Source organism: Anolis sagrei, chromosome 5 (genome assembly GCF_037176765.1).
Source record: "Anolis sagrei isolate rAnoSag1 chromosome 5, rAnoSag1.mat, whole genome shotgun sequence".
NCBI lineage: Eukaryota > Metazoa > Chordata > Lepidosauria > Squamata > Dactyloidae > Anolis > Anolis sagrei.
This window is the reverse complement of record NC_090025.1, coordinates 54,468,474-54,491,220: the sequence shown is the minus strand read 5'-3', so window position 1 is coordinate 54,491,220 and position 22,747 is coordinate 54,468,474.

Here is a 22,747-nt window from a genome sequence, read left to right as displayed (position 1 = left end):
TGCCAATGTGGAGGAACAAGCAAACTGCTTAAACGGTAGCAATAGGTGTCTGCAAAAACACAGATGTGTAAGTTCTGCATATGTCCCTCTGCTTCACTATTCCATTTTGAAGCAGCGGTACTTGCTAAAGTTGGTCTGGATTATATCAACAAAGAAGGATAAAGCTGCAAGGCTCAGTGTGTGTGATATGTCACAATGAAAAGATGGGGGGAGGACATGGGGTGGGACTGTGAATATAAATTTGGAGATTTTTCCATTTCATCCCTGTCATGAATATTCTCATTTCTTTTCACCAGGTTAATAGGAAAAGACAGGTATATCTTAAAGGATTGAGAGCAAAAGCTCAGGAAGGATAAGCCAATGAAATTCAGAGGATTATGGAAGAACTGAAAGAGTTTATGCAAATGTGATTGCTCTAGAAAGACAAGCTGACAATATCACAAGGCCATGTTCCCTTGCAAGAGCTGTCAGTACAGAAATGCACATAGTTGTTTCCTAAAAGTATTTCATGCATTTAGGGTTGCCTACTGGAGAATGACGGCAGGATATTGAGCATTATTTTCAAGCATTAAAAACTGTAGATTAAAAAAAAATGCTCGGATCATGTCTGAAGTTTACTAACTCCCTGTTGCAACTCAGGGTAGGCTTCACCTTGCTTCCAAACACCACCACACAAGAGTTTTATGGTTTATTGAGGAAGAAATCCAAGTCAAAACAAAGAATAAGCATTGCAAAGTTCCAAAGATTAAGGTTAAATGCAGGATACAGTTCAAGAGATCTTCAGGTAAAAGCAGGAGACATAATCCTATTGGCAAAGTTCAAACCAGAGTCCCAGGTACAAGCAAGGAAACTATTGCCCCAAGAATCACGATGCTAGAAGTCCCAAGCGTACCGCTCCAGGCTAAGGTTATTCCATGAAGCTTTCAGGCTAATAAGCTATGTTGAACTGACAGTTTCGCTTCCTTTGTGAGAAGCCTAATTAGCGTTTTCTAAGCATGCAAACATCCTGCTCTCACAGTGGTCCCATGACCTTTCCCCGACCTGGCCTCTCGTCTACAGATCAAGGCCTCACTATCAGTGTGGGAAGACACCTGGGTGCTAACTCCCTTATTGGCATTCCTTTCCTGTGAGAACCGCTTGCTTGAATCTCCCCTGTCAGTGAGAGTCTCAGGCTGAGGCACAGAAAAACAGCCAGGAATCTGAATCCCATCACTCTCAGCACACTGAGCCACAACACCCCCCACGTTAACTTTTTAGATTCTAATCTGAAGACTTACTGGCAAAAATGTGGTTTTGTTCACATTTGTGCAATAAAACCAATGTGTTTCCCATTATGTCTGACTCATTTAGGGATGGACAGAACATTCACCAGACTTATTTATTTATTTATTTAAAACTTTTATATCCTGATCTTCTCAACCTCCGTGAAGGGACTCAGGCCAGCTTACAGCAAGGATTCAATGCTAATAATACAATCTAAAAACATCATATAATAACGAGTTAAAATACATATTGATTAAAATTACAAATAAGTCAAATCGCCAAGACAAAATCATGTCCAACTCAGTCTGTATGTGTGGTCGATAACTTTGTTCTGTAGCCAGTTTCAGTCGTTATTCTGGGAATGCTTCCTTCCATAGCCAGGATTTCACCAACCTCCTGAAGGACAGAAGGGAGGGGGAAGATCTCATCTCAATCGAGAGAGAGTTCCATAGCTGAGGGGCCACCACAGAAAAGGTCCTGTCTCTCGTTCCCAACAGATGTGATTGTGAAAGTGGTGGGACCAAGAGCCGGGGCCCACCAGAAGATCTTAATTGTCTTGATGGTTCATAGGGGAGAATACATTCGGACTTGAGCTCTCAGCAAAAGGATCAATTTTTAAAATACATGAAATTTGTTTTGAGAAATTAGGTTCCTTGTGCTCATAGCTGGTGAGTTTTCTTTGAAAAATAACCTGCACAAAACACATTATATTATTACATTAAAATTAAGGTAGAATAAATTAAGAAAAATAGGAAAATTCAGTCAAAATATGTGTATTTAAAAGAGCTTGGGAAGAAAACCAAAGAAGGATAAGATCAAAATTTAGAAAATTGAGGTAGATTTTCCCATTCCCAGAAGAGTATTTCTAAATGCAAAAGACCAAAAATGCATGCATTCCCTTAAAACATTGCTTATGGTCCAAATAAATGTGTCATCAGAAATATGATGTATTTCCTTGGGCTTAATAAATATCATGCCCTCCCACCAAATGCATAAGTGCAAAGGGAATAGGAATCGGGGCACATGCACCCTGTTGAACAGGTAGTGTATCAAGTGGACTGAATCATGAACAGTGTGCACACAGTTGCTTGTTATGGGTACTCTGAAATGAAGTCAGATGTAAACCTCTCCACAAAATCCCAACCTTTCAGTTTCTCAGCCTCCTCTTGCATCAGCATGTTGGCTCCAACATTTAATTTTTGAGTGTATGAAGGCTGTCTCCGAAGCCATAACAGACAACTACAAAGCAACTGACTTTCCAGTTATTTGAAGGACATATTCAGGACTGAATGGAGTAATTTACACTGGCAGAACAGTTAACAAAATTGGGAAAGTGTAGTGCTCACTCTTCTTTGTAAACTCCTCTGAGGAAGCTTCAGATGCCTTTTTTGTTTTAGGGCAAAAGGAGGAAAATAATGGAATGGTGTGAAAGAAAATTGCATCATGCTGATCATCAGGCAGAGGCATGATGTTAGATTTGGGCCTATGGACACATATACATTGACCACTTATTCCAGGGTGAACCTGGCATAGAAGGAAGTGGTTTCACTGTATGAATTATATTGCAAGTCCTGGAATCAGTCTGGGGTAGATGGTGTTTAGTCTTACATGCACTGCAGAGGCTGGCCTCAAACTGGTTCCAGGATCCACAATATCCACAGATTGACAGCCACAGAGAATGCAGGAGTTGTTTTTCAAACCCTCCACTGAAATGTGCATATATGGATCAGCAAAGCACTTCAAATGTCTACATAGCAATTTGTGTTCTGTGGAATCATTTTCACCATGCAATGTGGTTTACACTACAGTGCACTGATGCACATTATTTATTATTTATTTATTAGGAGCATTTCTATCCTGTCCTTCTCACCTCCGAGGAGGGACTCAGGATGGCTACCACCAGGCACCATTCAGTGCCAAACAATAAATAACAAAGCATAAAATTCACTTAGCATACATTCAAACAATTGTAAATATACATTAAAACAGTTTGCCATTTCAAGTCATCTTCGAAATCAATCCATTGTCATCCGCTAAAACAATCTTACCATTAAAACAATCTATTCTGCAAACACTTGATCCCATAACCAGGATTTGAGCATCTTCCAGAAGGTCATGAGGGAGGGGGCAGATCTGATCTCATTAGAGAGGGAGTTCCACAGCCGAGGGGCTACCACCGAGAACATCCTGACTCTTTTTCCCACCAAGCGAGACTGTGATGGTGGTGGGACTAAGAGCAGGGTCTCTCCAGACAATCTTAAGGTCCTTGGGGGTTCATAGAGGGAGATACGTTCTGACAGGTAAGCTGGGCTGGAACCATTTAGAGTTTTATAGGTCAAGGCTAGCACTTTGAATTGTGCTCAGAAGCTAATAGGCAGCCAGTGGAGCTGGCATAACAAGGGGGTTGTATGCCCCCAGTACCCCGCTCCAGTGAGTAACCTGGCTGCTGTGTGTTGGACTAGCTGGAGCTTCAGAGCAGTCTTCACAGGCAACCCCACATAGAGTGTGTTGCAGAAATCTATGTGGGATATAACTAGAGCATGGACCACCATGGCCATGTCAGACCACCCAAGTCAGACCTCCAAAATCTATTTTAGAGCATCCCCTGACTTTGCTTATATTGTTTTAAAGCCCTTAAAGCATACTACAGCGCGCATTTGCAATGTGTATCAAGTCAACACCACACACTGAGGTTGCCTTCAAACAGCATTAAATGGTCAATGTAGATGTGAAGGGGAAGAAAAGAACAGACATAAAAGACAAGAAAAGGTTGTGGAGGTATGTGCCCAAATCTAACATCATGCTTCTGCCTGATGACCAGCATGAAGCGATTTTCTTTCACTCCCTTTCAATTTTTCCCTCCCTTTCTTCTGAAACAAAAAAGGAATGGTTCCTGCTGGCTTTCCAAGCAGAAGGTTACAGAGAAGAGAGGCCCCCACCACTTTTCTGCAGCTTATAAAGCCAAAACTGCCCCTTCTGTTCATCTGATGCCTTCACTCTCTCACCCATAGCCTCATCCAATTCACTTGAGTTTAATTACAACCATCTAGTATGGGCAGGCAAGCCAAGTGCTTTTGTCACTCTACTTCTGTATCTTCCCTCCTCCTTTTTTGGACTCTTCACCGTAGGTTTTCAAATGCTTGTATGACTGATGAGCTTGTGTGCAATACACGGAAGATTTGTCAAAACTTAGAGATGCAAAGAATTCTTATACCATGCTCCTAGGACTGGCCCCCATCTGATCATAAAGGAAGATGGAGAATTCTTTCTAGGAGATCTAAATGCATATTTGGAAACTTATGAATTAATTCACACAGTTAGGACACCAGTTGTGTTCCCTTTTTGGTTTGTCTGTTTTACATAAATGGGCTCAGAAATGAGTTTGGAGTCAGCAATTAGTAATTAGACAGATTGGCAGAGAAAGAGACAAAACTGAAAGTTTCCAGAGAGACTACTAAATTTCAGAGATGAAGACATCTTTATTCAGAACATAGTCTCTGACCATACTTAATGCCATCCTAAATGCATTTCTTGCTGACACTGAAAGATCAGTATAAAATAGGCTGACGTTAATAGCTATTATCAGCCAGGACACATTCATGGGAAATGAGTTTGAAGCATATACCAGAACAAAGCTGACAAAATGTCACAGAATCAAATCTTTGTGGATTCTGGAGAGAGGCAAGGATTTTAGACTTTTCACATTGTATTGCAGTAAGCTCTGAAGAATCCAGTTTTCCTTACAAATTTCTTACAGCTAGTGTTCCATATCTCTTTGTATGTATCTTCTTAATAAACATTATTACCAAGACTTATCTCATAGCAAAAGTTCTGGACATTTTGCTATCTCTCTCTCAGTCTCTCTCTCTCTCTCTATATATATATATATATATATATATGTGGAAGATTATATATATATATATATATATATATATATATATATATATAAAATCTTCCACACCATTGTCCAACTTTTCCCATTTTTGTATTTTCCAAATAGGGACCTTCCCCATATTTGGGAGAGGGAAAACATGGTTGCTTAGATGTTGATTTCAAGTCCCAGATGATCCAGCAACATGGCCAAATGTTGGTAATTGCAGACCAAAACATCTGGAACGTTAGTGGTCCAATGCCCTTATCCTAGGCATTAAGGGACAAAATAGGTATAAAGTTAATGCAGAGTATAACAACACGTTAGAATCTTATCTTAAATGAAACTTATCTTAAATTAAACCAGCTATGGGAAAGCCAAGCTAGACAATGAATCATGGGATGTGGAGTGAGAAAATTGGGCTCCCTCTTTCATTGTCTCTGTCTTTCACCCTGCCATTCCAGACATAAACAAACCTTCAAAAATCCTTTTTTTTTTTTTCATTCAAGAAAAGTACACATTCTATGCATTTTCTAAGCCTCTGTACTCCTTCCTGAGCATGGAAAGCTAGTGTGTAATTTAATTCAGTGAAGGTATTACAGAGATCTGGGATGCCTTGCTTTCAAAGGGATCTCCTACTTATATTCCTGGTAAATCACCTGAAGAAAAGGTTTATACTTTTCAAAAACCCATGGCTTCTTTTTGGTTCCTAGAACAATAAAGATGATGCAGTAATTCAGGTCCCAACGGTATTTAAAGGGTCATATTTGACCCAAAAGAGCATCATTAATGTCATGTTCAAAATGCAAACTGGTTAGAGTGATGGCGGTCCCCCCTTTGGGGAATTGGGAACTATACATTGCATCTTCCTCTTTCATTCTCTGACCTTCTAAAATTCCTTTTCCATGTTAGCCACTTACACAGATGTCAGACGTGTGTGAAATATTCAAAGAAAATGTGCCAGAAGAACATTTCCCAGCAGTTCTGTGCTATTCATTACCAGAAATCTAAGGACAATTTTACATTAATTGAACTGTAATGTTAGAATCAAGTGATGTGCTGTTAATGGTATGTGCACCTGTAAGTGGGATATAATTGGTTTAATTGTTCCTGTTATTGAATGTACAAACACTTCTAATGCAACTCTGCCTTCAGAGCCAATACACTGAATAGTTAAGCAATTTAATATATGCTGTGCCCCCACAGTTCAATGCTGGGGAAATTAATTTAATTTTGTGCAGTCCTCAAGCAAGTGTTGGACTAAATTAGTTTACTGAGACATGAACAAACCAAGGACAGGATTTAATTGTATTTGTAGAAACATAATCTGAAGCATTAAGCTATGTTTATTTTACTATCTAATAGTCCTTTGTATCTTTACAGGTAAATAACCCTGGGTTTTTTTGTTATTTTTTTAGTAATTAGTCTACAATGGACAGACAAATCCAAGACACAGGCAGTCTTACTGATAAACATCTATGCACCGCAGTTTTCTTCCAGAGTAAAATATAAATTGCTTCTTCTGATGCTTTTTTTCAACCAAGACCTATTTTTGATAAAAATCAGAAATAAAAAAGCTGGACAGATGTTTCTAAGTGATACGGGAAAGAAGAATACATTAATAATGTTATCCCCATGCATACAATATCTAAGAGGTTTGCAGAAGGCATCCCTCATCTGCAGATCAGTTTCCCTTAGATCAAAGGGCATATACAGGCTTGGGGTGATGCTGTGTGTAACAGAATGGGCCTACCTTGTCAGGCTAGTGTGTAGGAAAAGTTCTAGGCCCTGGGATAAAAGGCCTGATCCGATCTAAAGGAGGAGGAAACAGCCCGCTACTTATATGGTAGTGGTGCTTGATTGGTGGGGGAGTTAGAGAGTGTTGCCTGGCTACAGAAGATAGAGGGCACCATGGAGAGAGCGGTAATCAAAGGAGACGGAGAATAGTCTGAGAAAGAGAACCAAAGTGTTTGGAGGTCAGAGGGAAAAAACCTCTGTGAGGAGGGAATTAACAATAGCCTTTGGGGAAAAGTGCTAGATTTTAGAGAGCCTCTAAGGCAGGGGTCCTCAAACTAAGGCCCAGGGCCCAGATCTGGCCCTCCAAGGTCAACTCCAACTCATTTCAAGAAAAGTAAAACTACATAAGGTAAAAGGGTAAAGGTTTCCCCTGGACTCTAAATCTGGTCGTGTCTGACTCTAGGGGGTAGTACTCATCTCCATTTCTAAGCCAAAGAGTTGGCATTGTCCATAGACATCCCGTAGGTCATGTGATTAGCATGACTGCATGGAGCACCGTTACCTTCCCACCAGAATGAAGTGTGACTGTTGCAATTGGTCAGCTTGATTAGCACAAAATGGCTAATTGCAGTGTTCATACTTGCCTCCAACAGACAAGAGTTCTTTCTCCCACCCTGGATATTCCACAGATATATAAACCTCATTTGCCTAGTTTCCAACAAACCTCTCAGCCTCTGAGGATGCATGCATAGATGTGGTTGAAACGTCAGGAAAGAATGCTTCTGGAACATGGCCATAAAGCCCAGAAAACTCACAGCAACCCATCAAAAGAGTAGTTTTGGTTTGTTTTAACTGAAAAGCTACCAATTATGTGGCCACACATTTCAATGGTCTATTTTTTCTATTAATTACACAAGCCTTTATTTTGAAGTCTACAGGAATAAAACCAGACTAACACCTTCAAGGCAATTTAGTGTACATGCAATTGAAAACAGCCATATAGCCTCCTTTTTCCACAGAGAAATAAAACTCTTAAATTAACTTCATATTGAAGTTCAAGTTAATTGGTATTTGGAAAAGGTTATACCCCCAAGGATCCGACTTCATACTTTATTCCAACCATCGCTCTCCCTTCTTTAGCCTACTCGTTTCTTTAGAATTATTTCACAGAAAGAAAAAGAAGTTAAAGTGGGGACTCTTCTAGTGCCATAACAGAGTGTTTACTGCTACCAAATTAATCACAGATACCTGTTCCAGGATTCATTCAGTAAGGAAATCAGTAAGGGGGAAATGGCATATTTGGGGACAGTCATGGTAACTAAACTGACTGCTGCCTAGCCAAGAAATAATATACATTGCCTCCAAGAGCTTAAGATACAGAGAAAGTAGGAAATGGCCTGATGAACTCTAAAGAGAGTAATGAGACAAGAGAAAGCCCAGGTATCCACCCATCAAGCTCTATGTATAACACATTTTATATGCAAAGCCCTATTTGAACCATCACATCTTCTAACACAGTGGTTCACAACCTGTGGTCCATTGACCACCAGTGCTCTGCAAAAACAAAAATATGGTCCATGGACTCACAATTACTACACCGTTGCCTTGAAATCAAGTGGCAACGAGAGCGACTGGTCTTACAAAATCCTCTTATAGTGCTGAGGTAACAGGGATGTCAGAAAAGGTGAGGCTGGCTACCCACAAAAGATTCCTACTACAACATCAGCTCTAAATTATTAAATATGGTTTTATGCAGACAAGCAGATGGTGACTACTGGATGGTATACGATCTGTATCAGAAACTAGAGCAGTTGTGGTCTATCCAATGCAATTTTGTGAATCAGTCCTCCAACAAACCGAACCAAATCTAAAGTTCACCAAAAACCGATTTGCAATCCTTTTGGTTCTAATCTTGGAGAGTGGTACCTGATCAAGTGATTCCTGGTCAAAAAAAGGTTGGGAACCACTGCTCTAACATTAATCAGAACCTATTCAAAAATAGAATATCTGTGAATATAAAAAACTAAAAGACTTAAAATCATCTCTCATTGCAGGAGAACATGTTTTGTATAATAATCAATAATGTTTATTTTTAAAAAGTGAATGCAGATAATCCAGAAACATTCGAATGATGTACTTAGCTGTTGATTTAATGGCAATTAAAAAAAACATGCAAAAAAGCCATCCTTTAAATTTTATAAGATTTTCAGAATATTACCTCTTCCACTCGTATTTCTCCATCACTTTTGCAGTGTTTCTCTATCTCTTTCTTAATGTGGAAAAATCTATTAAACAGAGAAAGACTAAAAAGGTGCAGAGGACCATCTGTCTGCTCTCACGAAGCATCCTCCACTTGAGAACGTGCTTGGCCTTGAATGAATATATGTTACATCCATGACATCAAAACATGTTATGAATTTCTCATCCTAACTTTGTTATGTTGATGACTCTGTGGTTATACAAAACTTCTTCCTCTGTTTGTGCTATGCATTGTTAATTGTACTGGATGGTTAGCTTTAATTTGTTACAGTCATTAGTTTTCCTCATGTAAATGCTAATTAACATCATTTTTACATCACTTCAATAAATTATTAAGACAGATAGCTGCCGGGAAGAACACAGTCTAGACACTCCCTCACCTAAGTAACTTAAATGGAGATGTAGACAGAGGCTTAATCCCTGCATAAAAAGAAGGGTAGAGAGAGAATTATTGCACCTTTGCTAAACAAAAGGAGAAGTCTGTCTATTTTAGATTATTTTAGTGGGAAAGTGGGGTACGTTTTAAAAATCTATAATAAACTGTAGGGGCAGTCTTGAGACATTACAAAATGTCATCTCTGTTAAAAGAAAAGCTTGATGGCCTATGTGGATTGTGGAATTGCCCAAAGAGTGTCCATTGAAGAGAGTGCTATTAAGGTAGTCTGCTTCTATTTATGGTCAAAATATGAATTGAGCAGTCTTACCTAACCCAACCATGCATAGTGTAGTTTCAGTCTACATTGATATGAGAAAGTGAGCACCAACATATACAGAAAATAATTGAATTGGGGTAGAAAGGCAATGGAGGAAAAATATCCAAGTTTTTTCTCCACACTCCCATGTTTATTTCTAAATAATCACTGTTAGATTACCACTCTTAGGCTCATTTATTTGCTCCTTCTTCTCAATGGTTAGATGTTGCCCTTTGTTAAACAGAAGGTTAGACATGATGGCTACTAGAAGATGCATGAACCCCAACTCTAGGACTCTGTCAGGATCCTCCCAGGCACTATCCTCAAATTGATTTACTTTCCTTTGACCAATTACCTGTTTTCATATTGGGCATAGTGGGTTCAGTAAACAAAAATGCACTAAGCCAAGCATGGGCAAACTTCGGCCATCCAGGTGTTTTGGACTTCAACTCACACAATTCCTAACAGCCCCCTGGTTGTTAGGAATTGTGGAAGTTGAAGTCTAAAACACCTGGAGAGTCAAAGTTTGCCCATGCCTGCACTAAGCTGTTGCAGAATGGCAGAATAATTTTTTAAAAAAATATCCTAAGAATCTGTACCCACCACCCAAATATGTGGCTCCTTGAATCATATCGCTTTACCAAGTTGAATATTGAGACAGCCCTTATCCAAAATTATTCAATTAATAATCCAATATGGATTGTGACCATTGTTAATAAGGATATTGAAAAGAACACCATTACATGTATGCCACACATAAATTATTTACCTTTTTTGCAATTGTGTATGCATATTATGCCTGTAATATTTTCTCTTTATTGGTCTCTCTCTCTTTTTCAAAATGTTATACAGTTGTTAGTCATCAGTTGAAATTAGAAATAGCAGTAGACAAAACTCACTCATGTCTAATAAGGCTAAACTGCTCATACGAGAAACGGAATTGTCATCATCTAGTGATCTACCATTTCCTATGCTACTTTCAGGTGAATTTCTGTCTACCAGACACATTAATTAGATCTCGCTAAATAGTAATTCACTATCTTCAGTCCCTAAAACATTTATCTACTTATTACCATGAAAGAACATTTGTACCCATAAGCAATCAGGCAACCAGAAGGCAATGTTCTGGTGAAATAAAGTAGTCATGAATTTAATACCAGTGCAATGTTGTATGTGTGACCTCAGAAATATGCCCCATAGAAAATAATGGAATTTCCTCTAAAATAAGTGAGTATAGGGTCATTATTTAAGGTTGCAGTCCTTAATATAATTTAACATTGAAAAACGATGCATGTTTGTTCAATTAGTGTTAGTTTCAACTGGGGTTGCTTGCAAATGTATGGCTGTTGCCTTAGAACAAGCCAATTGAATATCAGAGAAATTTTAAGTATTCATCGTATTCCACTGCAATTACATTCTAGACTTCAGACTTCAGACCAAAGAGGTTGCCAACTGAAGCCGGCTACAGGAAGCAGACAACTTCCTTGTTGCAACAACTCCACTAGCTGCCTGTCTGTTTCCGGGCACAATTCAAATTGCTGGTTATGACCTCGAAAGCCCTAGACAGTTCAGGTCCAGGCTATCTGGCTGACCGCATCCCCTTGACCAAACTTGCCCAGGCCCTGAGATCTTCAGGAAAGGCCCTTCTCTTGGTCCCACCTCCATCACAAGCTTTGTTGGTGGAAGGGAGTTCCATAGCCGAGGGGCAATTACTGAGAAGGCCCTGTCTCTTATCCCCACCAAACGCGCCTGTGACAATGGCGGGACCGCAAGCAGAGCCTCCCCAGACGATCTTAATCTCCACGGTGGTTCATAGGGGGAGATGCATTTGGACACGTAAATTGGGCTGGGGCCGTTTAGGGCTTTATAGGCCAAAGCCAGCACTTTGAACAGTAAAGTCTTGAGGAGAGTTTCAGTAAGCAGCCACTGTATATAACATTTTGTTATCTTTTAAAACTTGCTTTATTCTCTCTTTCTTTCACAGTATCTAAGTGGCCAGCTTCATACCAAAATACTTGAAATTTATAGTAATATTCTTACCTTAAAGCTGGATTGACTTGTCCTCACTTTCTTGCTTTTAACGTGTCTGTTTGAGGTGGCCCTTTGTGGTTTTTAGCAGATCCAGGTTCTCTTTGAAGACGTCTAGGATCTGTTCACAGATCAAATTAACATCCAGTTTACCTCAGCTCACAATGCCATGATTCAGTCTGTCTCTGTCCTTGGTTCAGTCATGTCATTAAACTGAAAAGTCTCTCATATTAGTCATAAGACACAGAAATAGAAAGTGTGAAGGAGACTGGTTTTTCATTTGGCTGCCACTACCGTCTGGCATTTGTCTGAAAACCTCCACCAGTCTCTGATCTATGTTCTGCTCTTAGAGACAAACTCTTCCCTTATTTGTCATAAAACCCTGCTGTCGGCATAAAGCTTGTCAATGTCAGTCTTGCTGTGGATATTTGTAATTTTGTGGTTCCAACTGTATTGTTTTTATGTTGATTGTTACCTATCCCGAGCATTTATAAAGAGAAGGTGGAGTATGAATTGAAGGTATTGTTAATGTTATTAACATTATTAGTTGTGTGGATGATTTGCAGCAGTTTTGCACTCTCCTTGGCAACAATAAAAATAAGAGAGAAGAAACAGAGATTCTGAAAGCAACTCTTTGGTAATATTGATGCAGGTGAAAGGTCTCGAGAAAAACAACAAACACAAAAATCAGAAGCACACTCAAGCATAGAAATGGAATGACAGCTTGTGCTTTGCATCCTTCCATCACCAAGCAGTCTAATTTTTGAGGTGTCATGCATCTCCATGGCAGGCTGAACAGTTTACTTCACAAGCTGGCAAAAATCTGGTCAAGAAAGAGGGATGTGACCTGGATATTTTCAGACTGACCCTGAATTGACGAGGTTTGGAATGAAGGGGTGAATTTTTTAGGCAGTAAACATGGAATGACTGATTGCAAGTGTGTGGACTGTTTATGATTAATCCTATTTAAGGCAGAGCTAGTAACAGCAGTATACTGGAGACATAACCTTGCTCTCAAGCAGTATCATCATGTTATCCCTTTACACTTTCCATACTGCTGGATAAACTTGCAATCAATTTATATATGCAAACTAAATTTTCCTAATATGTGCAGGTAGTAAGCGCTTTCCCCTTTTGGTGTACTTTTAAAATTAAGATGAGTATTTTTGTAAACATGGCCTTATGTTAAATTCATTTTATAAACATTTTTAATGAGAAAAATGCATCGCATTTTGAGAAGTGTAAATGCTGAATGGCTGTGCTTCAGTTTGTCTATTGATTGGTCAAGTTCTCCTCAAAGCCCAAAAAAGTCCTTTTTCATCTCCAGATCCTCTTCTTTGTAAATACGTCAAGTCAATAATATGTGTATGGTATTTGGTCCCAACTGTTATTGAATATTGCAAATGTCATAATAAGTTAAAATCCAATATATCTTTTAAATACCACTGTTATATATAAATTAGTAATATACATAAATTATAAATTAGTAGTATAGTGGGCCCTTGGTATCAACTGGGGTTCCAGGACCTCCTGTAGAAACCAAAATCTGTGGATGCTCAAATCTCATTCTATACAATAGTGTAGTAAAATAGTGTCCTTTACATTGAATGCAAAATCAAGCTTTGTTTCTGGACTTTGGCAGGGGAGGGGAGGGAGAGTCCAGCCATGAATAACTGAATCTATGGATACAGAATCCATAATTAGGGAGGCCTAACTGTATGTTTTATTAGACATTCAGAAGTGGTTCTTTCTTCTGTGCAGTACTAACAAGAATTAGCTAAAATGTCACTGCCATCGTGTCTGAAAGATGTCATGGTGGTAGTCATGTATTTGGAAGAGAGAGAATTCAGAGCAAGGCAACTGTGGAAACAGGAATGGCAGGAGGTTGCTGACCAATTTGAAGACTCAACAGTCATGGATAAATCTGGTTTTCTGAGGTCATAGTCCAACACTCAAGCCACTGGCTCTCTTGATGAGAAGGAAAAATATACTCAAGGAGATCAACTGATTTATGAAAGTTAATTTCCTTTCATAGATCTGCTGCTGTCCAAATGCAGTTTACTAGCTATCATTAGGAATCTTGAAGAATAAAATTTAATTGCTTAAATGTAAATTATTATTATTATTATTATTATTATTATTATTATTATTATTCAGGGCACACATGCAATATTTTAAACAATACATGGAGATGTCAGATTCCGCTGTTTAATATAAATCTTTACTGTTTCCTTAAATGCAGCTAAAGGGGCTGACGGATTTGAAAGATCTATATCATTGAATAGTTTACAAATAACCTTGTTCGCCAACTCTACAGTATAGCTGAAGACCATATCAAACATGTTTTGTGTGTGTGTGAGAGAGAGAGAGAGCTTTGAGGAGTTGATACAAAAGTTTGTGTGGGAGGAATCACTTCCGTCCCCCATGAAAGTATTATATTATCCATCATACAACAACAAGGGACCATTACGACATTTTATTGAGACAAAAGAAATGGATATAGAATCATGTTTATCTCTTATATCTCAATAAAATATATAAATCTCAGGAGGATATATGGCAGAGTGGGAGAAAAACATTTCCAGTTTATATCATTACAAATAATGCTAAAATCACCCACCCGGTGCAAGGTTACTAATATCACAGAAACACACTTTGTGTTGCATTTGAGCCAAAAAGGAATGCACTTTGCTTTGACAATTATTGAATTCAATATTTATTTATTTATTTATTTATTAGAAAAATGCCCTGCCCAACTTACCAGGTAGGAATATTGTGGCTGTGGGGCACTCCATCTGCATAGGGCTTCTTCTCCCCAGGAGCCCCTGCACACCCCTCATTGGCACAATCTTGGCCAGCCAGGCAATTGGTGGCATCCACCCTGTGACCTGATTGGCTGGCCCTGTCTTGCCTGTGATCTGTTTCAAATGGAGAAATACAGGGAATGCCAGGCTTACAGCATGTTCCCTCCCCTCCCACCATGTATCTGGTTATCTTTGTGTACTATTATGTTGTATATTGTTCCTTCATCACAACTTGAGGGCATGTAGCATGGGTCCTGGATCTGGTTAGCATACCTCGCCCATTTCTGGTAAGGGGCAATGTTCAGATGGTGGCTGGGGGTTGAGGTAGTACTGGTGTTCTCAGATGGAAATGGGTGGAAAACCGCACTGCACCCCTACCATTTTTTGTGTCATCGTCAGCAGTTGGACTGTCTGATTCCTGATCCAGGACCCATGCATGGATGCCAACCCTTTTTCCATTGTAACCAATACAAGTTGTGACCTTTGGTTATCCCAACATCTTGTGTTTGTGTTTTCTTATGGGCTGGTACAAGGAAGGGTGGTCATCCCTGCCCAAACAAGTATTCTGAACCCACCTGTCTGTTCTAAGGGCCCCAATAAACAACTGACGGCAGTAATAAAACATTCAGAAATACCAGCTTTCTCATTACCTTGTTATTATCAGTGCTAAACTACCCTCCAGTACTTGTAGTTTTGATATAGTGGGAGGACAGGTACCAACTTCACCAGGGTTTACAATCATAAAATATAGAACAATCAATGAAAATAAATATAAAAGGTAATAGCTGCACTAGAAGCAATTAAAATGTCACATCTTTGTGAGAAAGTGTTGAGTTCTCCAGAAATGCTGTTCAGATTACTTGTGAAGAAAAACAGGAAAGAAGAGGAGGTGAGAAAAAGTCGGTTATGAAATAATAAAGTCTGCAATTTGTAGGTCTATTTTCTGATAAAGTATAGGAGTTGTTAGATGAGATGGTAGGTGCAAAACAGATCTCAAAATACACTGAAGGCTTTGGAATGAAGGAAGAATAATGGTTTACCCCATATTTTAAAGAGTATAAAATTTGGTCAGGATTTGGCTCCAGCCCTAAGAAGACTATGGTATATATTTTCCTTGTCATACGTAACAGAAATAAAGAGAAATATAACCAGTTTTAAACGTGCAAAACCAGGCATTAATATTTAAGTCCTAGTCCTGGGAAAGAGGTAAGATGCAAATAAAAAAGAGAGGGAAGAGGAGTTTGAAATTTTGCACTGGGAAAAGAAACTAGGAGAATTTCATCTGGATGACACAGCTAGTGATCAGAGAACATGTAAACCTGAAAGTTAAGTCTCAATTGCAATCAGAAAAAAACCCCTTTTACATTATCAATATTTCTCTTTTGGACACACCTACTAACAATGAACATACATACATGCATGCAATAGTTGATATTTTTAATAAATGCAAAACACACCAGCATGGGTTTCATATTTACAATAGACTATCTGAAATCATCATATTTTCAAATAATTAGATCTACATACAGATGTGCATAGCTGAGGATGGTAGAAGCAACCTAATCCCTCCTATTCATGCCAGTTCTGATATCCAGCAAGTCGGGGGTGTTTTGGGGTGCCATTGGAAGAGGATGTTTGAAAACTGGACAGAGACAACTTCTGTGAAGTGGTGGAGAATGGAGCTGCTACTTCACTAGTTCAGTTACACAAGCCTAATTCAGAGTCCAGTCTAGGAAAACAAAAAAAATACTAAATTGCATTGTTTTCTGTGAGAACCCCATCCCAAATGTCAAATTAAAGTTAAGACAGTCAGCTTTTTTGGAAAGGGGAGAAATAGGCTATAAAAATAAAAGATGGGTGAATTGAGTGTTCTGTCACTTTCCCTGCAATTTTCACAAGAACACATTGTGAATACAAGTTCCTTCTCCGCTTCTTAAATATAGCACAGACATGCCTGTTCATGTACACATGTATAGCAAGAATTAAAAGACAACACTGTTGATTTTTTAAAAATGCAAATAAGTCACCTAGGACCTTATCCCATGTGGAGAGGGAAGCGTAATCTAAGCTTAGTCCTGTAGCGTTGCAAATAACTATGTTCCATTAATATTCATTACATCGTATGTCTGAATTTACTCGTTTACCTGTTGCTATATGTTTTCATCCATATACCACAACCAATTGGATTCCCTGCACTCTCCCCTTTTAAAAAAGTGTCTAACTTCGACATCACGAAAGATCGAACTCTAACATTAAAGGCTAAGAAAAATAACAATTTTATGAAGTAGTGCTATTTCTTAGGGGTTTTTTTATTACCAAAAAAAAGATCAAGTGACTGCATTATCACAGAGTACTGGGGTTTAACTGATGGTTAGGAGACTTCCCACAGGACAGCCCATTTTCCACATCATTCTATTGAATTGAATGAGGGCAATTCTGACTGCTACCATCCCATGTGTTTTTGGTACTTTAGAAATGGAATATCACAGATCCTAGGCTTCTGAGATGATCTAAGATCACCTCCCCCCCCCCCCTTTGGAGACTGTTTGAGACGTTTATATTACGTCTTGTGACAGAGGCACACAGGAAGTCCCCCTGTGGCGTGGAATGGGCTCTGTCTATTGCCTGAATGGATTACAGCTATTTTAAAGGAGGGGGGCTGAGATAAGGTCTCTAGTGGGTAGGGTTAGGGTTAGGGGTGTGACTGTAAGATTAACCTATCATGGCATTTTGTTGTTCAGGAGAGGATTGCCTTTGCCTTCCTCTGAGGCTGAGGGTGTGCGAAGTGGCCAAAGTCACCCAGTAAGTTTCCAGGGCCAAGCAGGGATTCAAATACTGGTGTCCAAAATCAGGACACCACTATACTGGCTATATTGGAAAAAAACTTGTTCGTTCCTTTAAAAAGTCTATTGGCCAATCCTAGAAAGCAGGTAGCTCCCAAAAATCCTATAACTCTAAAATGTTCATATAGGAAGGTACAGTTCTTCCAACAGCCAGGACTTGAATAATATACAGTTTTACTGGTCATCACTGGTTCTTGTCAGGAAAAAAATGTCAATAGGTTTGATATTTTTTTCTGTAGTGTTTAGTCAAACAAAAATTGACCAAGTAGACATGGAGGTGACCAGCAAAGTATGTTTCTGCTAGCATCAGTTGCATCATTTTATTTCTTTCCTTGTGTAAGTTTCTTTTAACTTCTGAGAAATGGATGAAAATTGTTTCCTTCTCTTTTCCATCTTTGCTTGTTTTTTCATTTCTTAGAATTGTATGTTATAGTGCATGAGTGAAATGATTCTTTTTCCACTAGATTAAAGAAAGAAAGAAAGAAAATAAATAATAGAAAAGAATAGAAAAGAAAAAAAATGAGAAAACTGTCTTTCCAATCCAATAAGCCTTTATTGGCGTATACATAGCAAAAAGGTATAAAATACAGTACAAACCATAGAAAAGGAAACTTCACATTTGCTACACATTCAGTTTGCAAACTTTGATCAGGAATCTTGCCATTGAAAGGCAGCAGTTAAAATCTCATCAATTTCAAAGCATAATTACTTTGTCTGGGTCACTGTGGTTTTTCAAGGAATCTATAATGTGTGGTAGTAAGCTAGACCCCTAATAACAGTGCCATCAGATTTTTCCACTCAAAATTCCTCCACAAACTATTTGGTGTCCCAAACTGTGTCTTGTATGCAGTTCTATGACTAGAATCTGGCCAACACTCTATAGAGGTGACTATCTGGCTAAGCATAATTAAATTTTGGTTATCTATCCACTACCAAAGCCGCAGCAACTCTTTGACCCAACTCACCTTGAGCGAACTCCATCACTCAAAATGATACTCAATGGTTGTAGCAAAGATCGGGGAATTGGGCTATGATAGTGACTTCTTGAACTTGCTAACTTTCACCGAGATCTTTACCCTTATCAAAAAGAGGCTGCTAGAAAGGGACTATAACCAATTGTTGAGCTTGGCCAATATATCCTATTCACCTATGAACATGGCAATTCCATTCATACAGAGAAATCCAGCCTTTCATATTGCAGCGCTCACTAACCCCTCTTACAGGAGAGCCTACATGCTGGCTAGATTTAATATTATGCCATCTTCACTCCATAGAGGAAGACTCAATGGTCTACCAAGCAATAAGAGGCTTTGCCCCTGTAGCACAGGACAGCTGGATTCTATCCCACATATTCTTCTGCACTGCCCACTTTACCAGGAAATTGATGGGATCACCTCAGCAAAACGTTAAAGAAAGCATATCTGGGGCCATTCACACTACACAATTAGAATGCTATATTCCACTTAAATAGCCACAACAACATCCCATGGAATCCTTGAATTGGCAGTTTATAGAGGAACATTTAGAATTCTCAGCCATAAAATGCTAGTACCAAACTCAACCACAAGTACTACAATTTTACAAGATGTCATGGCAATTACAGTGGAATTATAACTCTATAATTGTGTATTATTAATGGACCCCAGTGCAGATGCAAGCAATCTCAGTTCATGAAAAGAATGGCTGTGTGATCAATCAAAAGAAAGGTTTTAAAACTCATTACAAAATAAGAGGATGTCAAAGTTTAATTTCTAAAATATTTCTAAAGTGTCATTAGTGAACATTTTGTTACTATAATGAGAGTAATGAAATTTTGTTACTTTTTATTATAATAATTGTACAAATGGAGAAGTTTTAGGGGCTCCTTTTTTCCTCATTTTTACAGCTATTGAGGTAAAACTTGCTATAAGAGCACATTTACCACTGTTAGCCTATCACGTTTCAGAAAGTTTCACCTATCCACGAATCTTTGGGGAATTTCCAAATTTTTTATAAACAACATTTTTAAAGATAAACTACAAAAGCTATCTCCTTGTATTTTCTATACAGTGACACAAAGTAACAGGGAATCATTCTTCCCAATGTTCAGTAATATTTACACATCTACTGATTTTAGGGATTAAAAAAAAATTCAACAACCTTTTAAAATGTCACAACAGGTATCTCATTAAATGTATTTCATCCTAATAGAACTTTAATAGAACTTCCATTTAGGGATTTCTTCCTAGGCCAGCACAGAAATTTACTTACTAGAAGTGTCAATGAGTCCTCCTCTTTGCTTATTTAAAAAATTATTGGAACTCTGTTGGCTGCTGCTATGGAAGGACAAAACTCTCCCCTATCCTGATTGGGGCTTTCTGATGCTGTGCAGAATTCTGAGAAATGTAGTTTAGGGCAGAGTCTTTTGAATTTTCTGGCATAGAGGTCCTCACCTTCCCCAACTACATTTCCCAGAATTCTGTGCTGTTCCCTTCCCAGTGAACTCTGCTTTCTCCCTGCAGCTTCCCTCTCCTAATGATGAGCGGGCATTAATTTAAAGAGGAAAGGCAACTTTTTCGGCCTTACTTTGCTTCCTTGAGCTAAAAATGGAACTGACTTTGGGAAGCTCATGAGATTTACTAAATTCAAATGAAAAAGTATTGGGTAAGTTTTGATTCTCAAGCTTTTGGCACAGGCCATATCCACACATCAGATATCACATCGTGAGTATAAATTTAAGTAATTTGATACAACTTATGATGACTAACAAAAAAAATGCATACCCCTAGTAGACATAGAGGCAGGGGCAGCTCAACCCATTACGCAAAGTAAGCATTTGCAGTATAGTTGATTTTGCCCAGGGAGGCTCTTGAGGTGCTCTTGGGGGAAAATAGACCTTGACATATGTGAGTTGTAGTTACTGGGATGTATAGTTCACCTACAATCAAAGAGCATTCTGAACTCCACCAATGATGGAATTGAACCAAATATGGCACACAGAACTCCCATGATGAACAGAAAATATATATCAGTAATTGGTTGGGGGGGGGGGGTGTGCCAAAATACTGTTTGCTTACCGTTGAAAATTACCTAGGACCGCCTCTGCATAGAGGTGACCACCAAAAACCAAGGAGTTACATTCTAAGAACTTATACTACTTTAGACCAATCTGGACATGTCCTCAGTGTGTCATTAAAGCAAAAAGAGGAAAGTAGTGGACTTTATTGCACAAGGGAGGCAACCTCACATTGTATCTATCTCACTCCTCCTCCCTGCAATTGACCTATTGTCAATATCTGCCAATTCCCCAATGTTCCCACCACCCACCTTGTGCTAAGTGATGCCAGGCAGGCATGTAGCCAGGTGGGGGGCTTGGGGGGCTTCAGCCACCCCCCCCCAAAAAAAATTCTTATGGTGGTCTGCAAAAAGGCCTTTCTGGTACATTATTTAAACTATTATGTTTATTCATATCATGATCTGATCACCATGCTCAATATATCTCATATGCATGTGATGGAAGATGGCAATAGTTGTCCCTGTTTACAAAAAAGGGAACAAAAAAGACCCTGGTTCCTACAGGCCAATTAGCCTAATTGATATTGTGGCCAAGATATATGCCAGATATCTCCTGAACAGAGTTGAATGTTGGGTAAAAGAAAAACATATCCTCGCCGAAGAACAGGCTGGCTTTAGACAGAGCAGATCAACTATTGACAATTGCTTTGTTTTAAATCATACAATTGCAAAATATGTCAGCAGAGGGAAACAACTGTATGCCGCCTTTATAGATCTTAGTGCAGCATTTGACACTGTAAATAGAGAGACGTTATGGAAGAAACTAACGGATCTCAATCTGGAACCCAGACTGCTGGCACTAATCAAGGCACTTTACACGAGCACCTACCTGAAAGTGCGACTTGGGATGCAAGGAGCCATGACAAATAGTATAGAAACATACAAAGGGGTCAGACAAGGGTGTATATTAGCACCACTGTTATTCAGCTTATACGTAAATGATCTCCCCGAACAGTTGAAGGACCCAGAGGTACACATGCCTAAGCTGTGCAATACACATTTCAACATCCTTCTATATGCCGACGATATGATTTTACTATCATATTCGCAAGTTGGGCTACGTAGACTGCTGAGAAGGTTTAATTCCTATTGTCATAACAACGCTCTAACTATTAATAAATCAAAGTCAAAAACAATGGTATTTGGCAAACGACGTAACAGTCATAGATGGTTCCTGGATGATGAACCAATAGAGCAAGTTTGCACTTTCACATATCTGGGAATTGTTTTTTCTGAGACCGGCTCTTGGCTACCACACCATCAAAAAAGTTCAGTTAGGGCAAGAGTGCGTGCAAATCAACTACTTAAACTGACAAATCACAACCAACCAGGATCCTTAGACCCACTTCTCAAAGTATATAAAGCAAAGGTTACTCCCATGCTCTTGTACGGAGCTGAAGTTTGGGGTCTAAACCAGATACCATTATTAGAGCAATCACAATCACAGCACCTGCGAAGTTTCCTAGGAGTGGACAGGACGACCCCAGCTGCCGCAGTAAGAGCGGAACTGGGAGTACACACAGTGGATGGCTTATCCAAAATCAGGGCCTACAACTACTGGGCAAAACTGATGGCCATGGAAAATGATAGACTCCCCAAACTGTGCCTGTTAGAGCAGATAGAAAATCAACATCAGACCTCTTGGTTAGTTCTCCTGACAAAATACATCAGGAGCTGTGGACTTCCAACTCGGTATCCGAATCTCTTAGAAGAGTTAGACCCAAAAATAGTTGCTCAACGAGTATTGGATATAGAAGGCCAAAAAGATATCGCTACCCTCAGTAAAGCTGGCTCACTGAAATGGTTAGGCCGCTTTAAACATACTTTCCAAACTGCTCGATATCTAAAAACAGAAATGCCTAAACACCTTAGGAGGGTATTTACCAGAGCTCGTTTTGAACAGCTGGATACAATGGACAAGCACGGAAGGTTTAATCAAGTCCCATACAACGAACGATTTTGTATTTGTGGAGCACCAGAGGTGGAGGATATCACACATGTATTGTTCAACTGTGAGCTGTATAAGAAAGAGAGAGACCATTGCCTTGGACCATACATTATTCAAAAAACACACTGGGACCTATATATTAAAACCTCATTTTTGTTGGCCGGACAGAACCCTAAAATAACACACAAAACAGCCCTTTTTCTATTCAAAGCAACACAGCTAAGGATTGCACATTTAGAATCAATTGG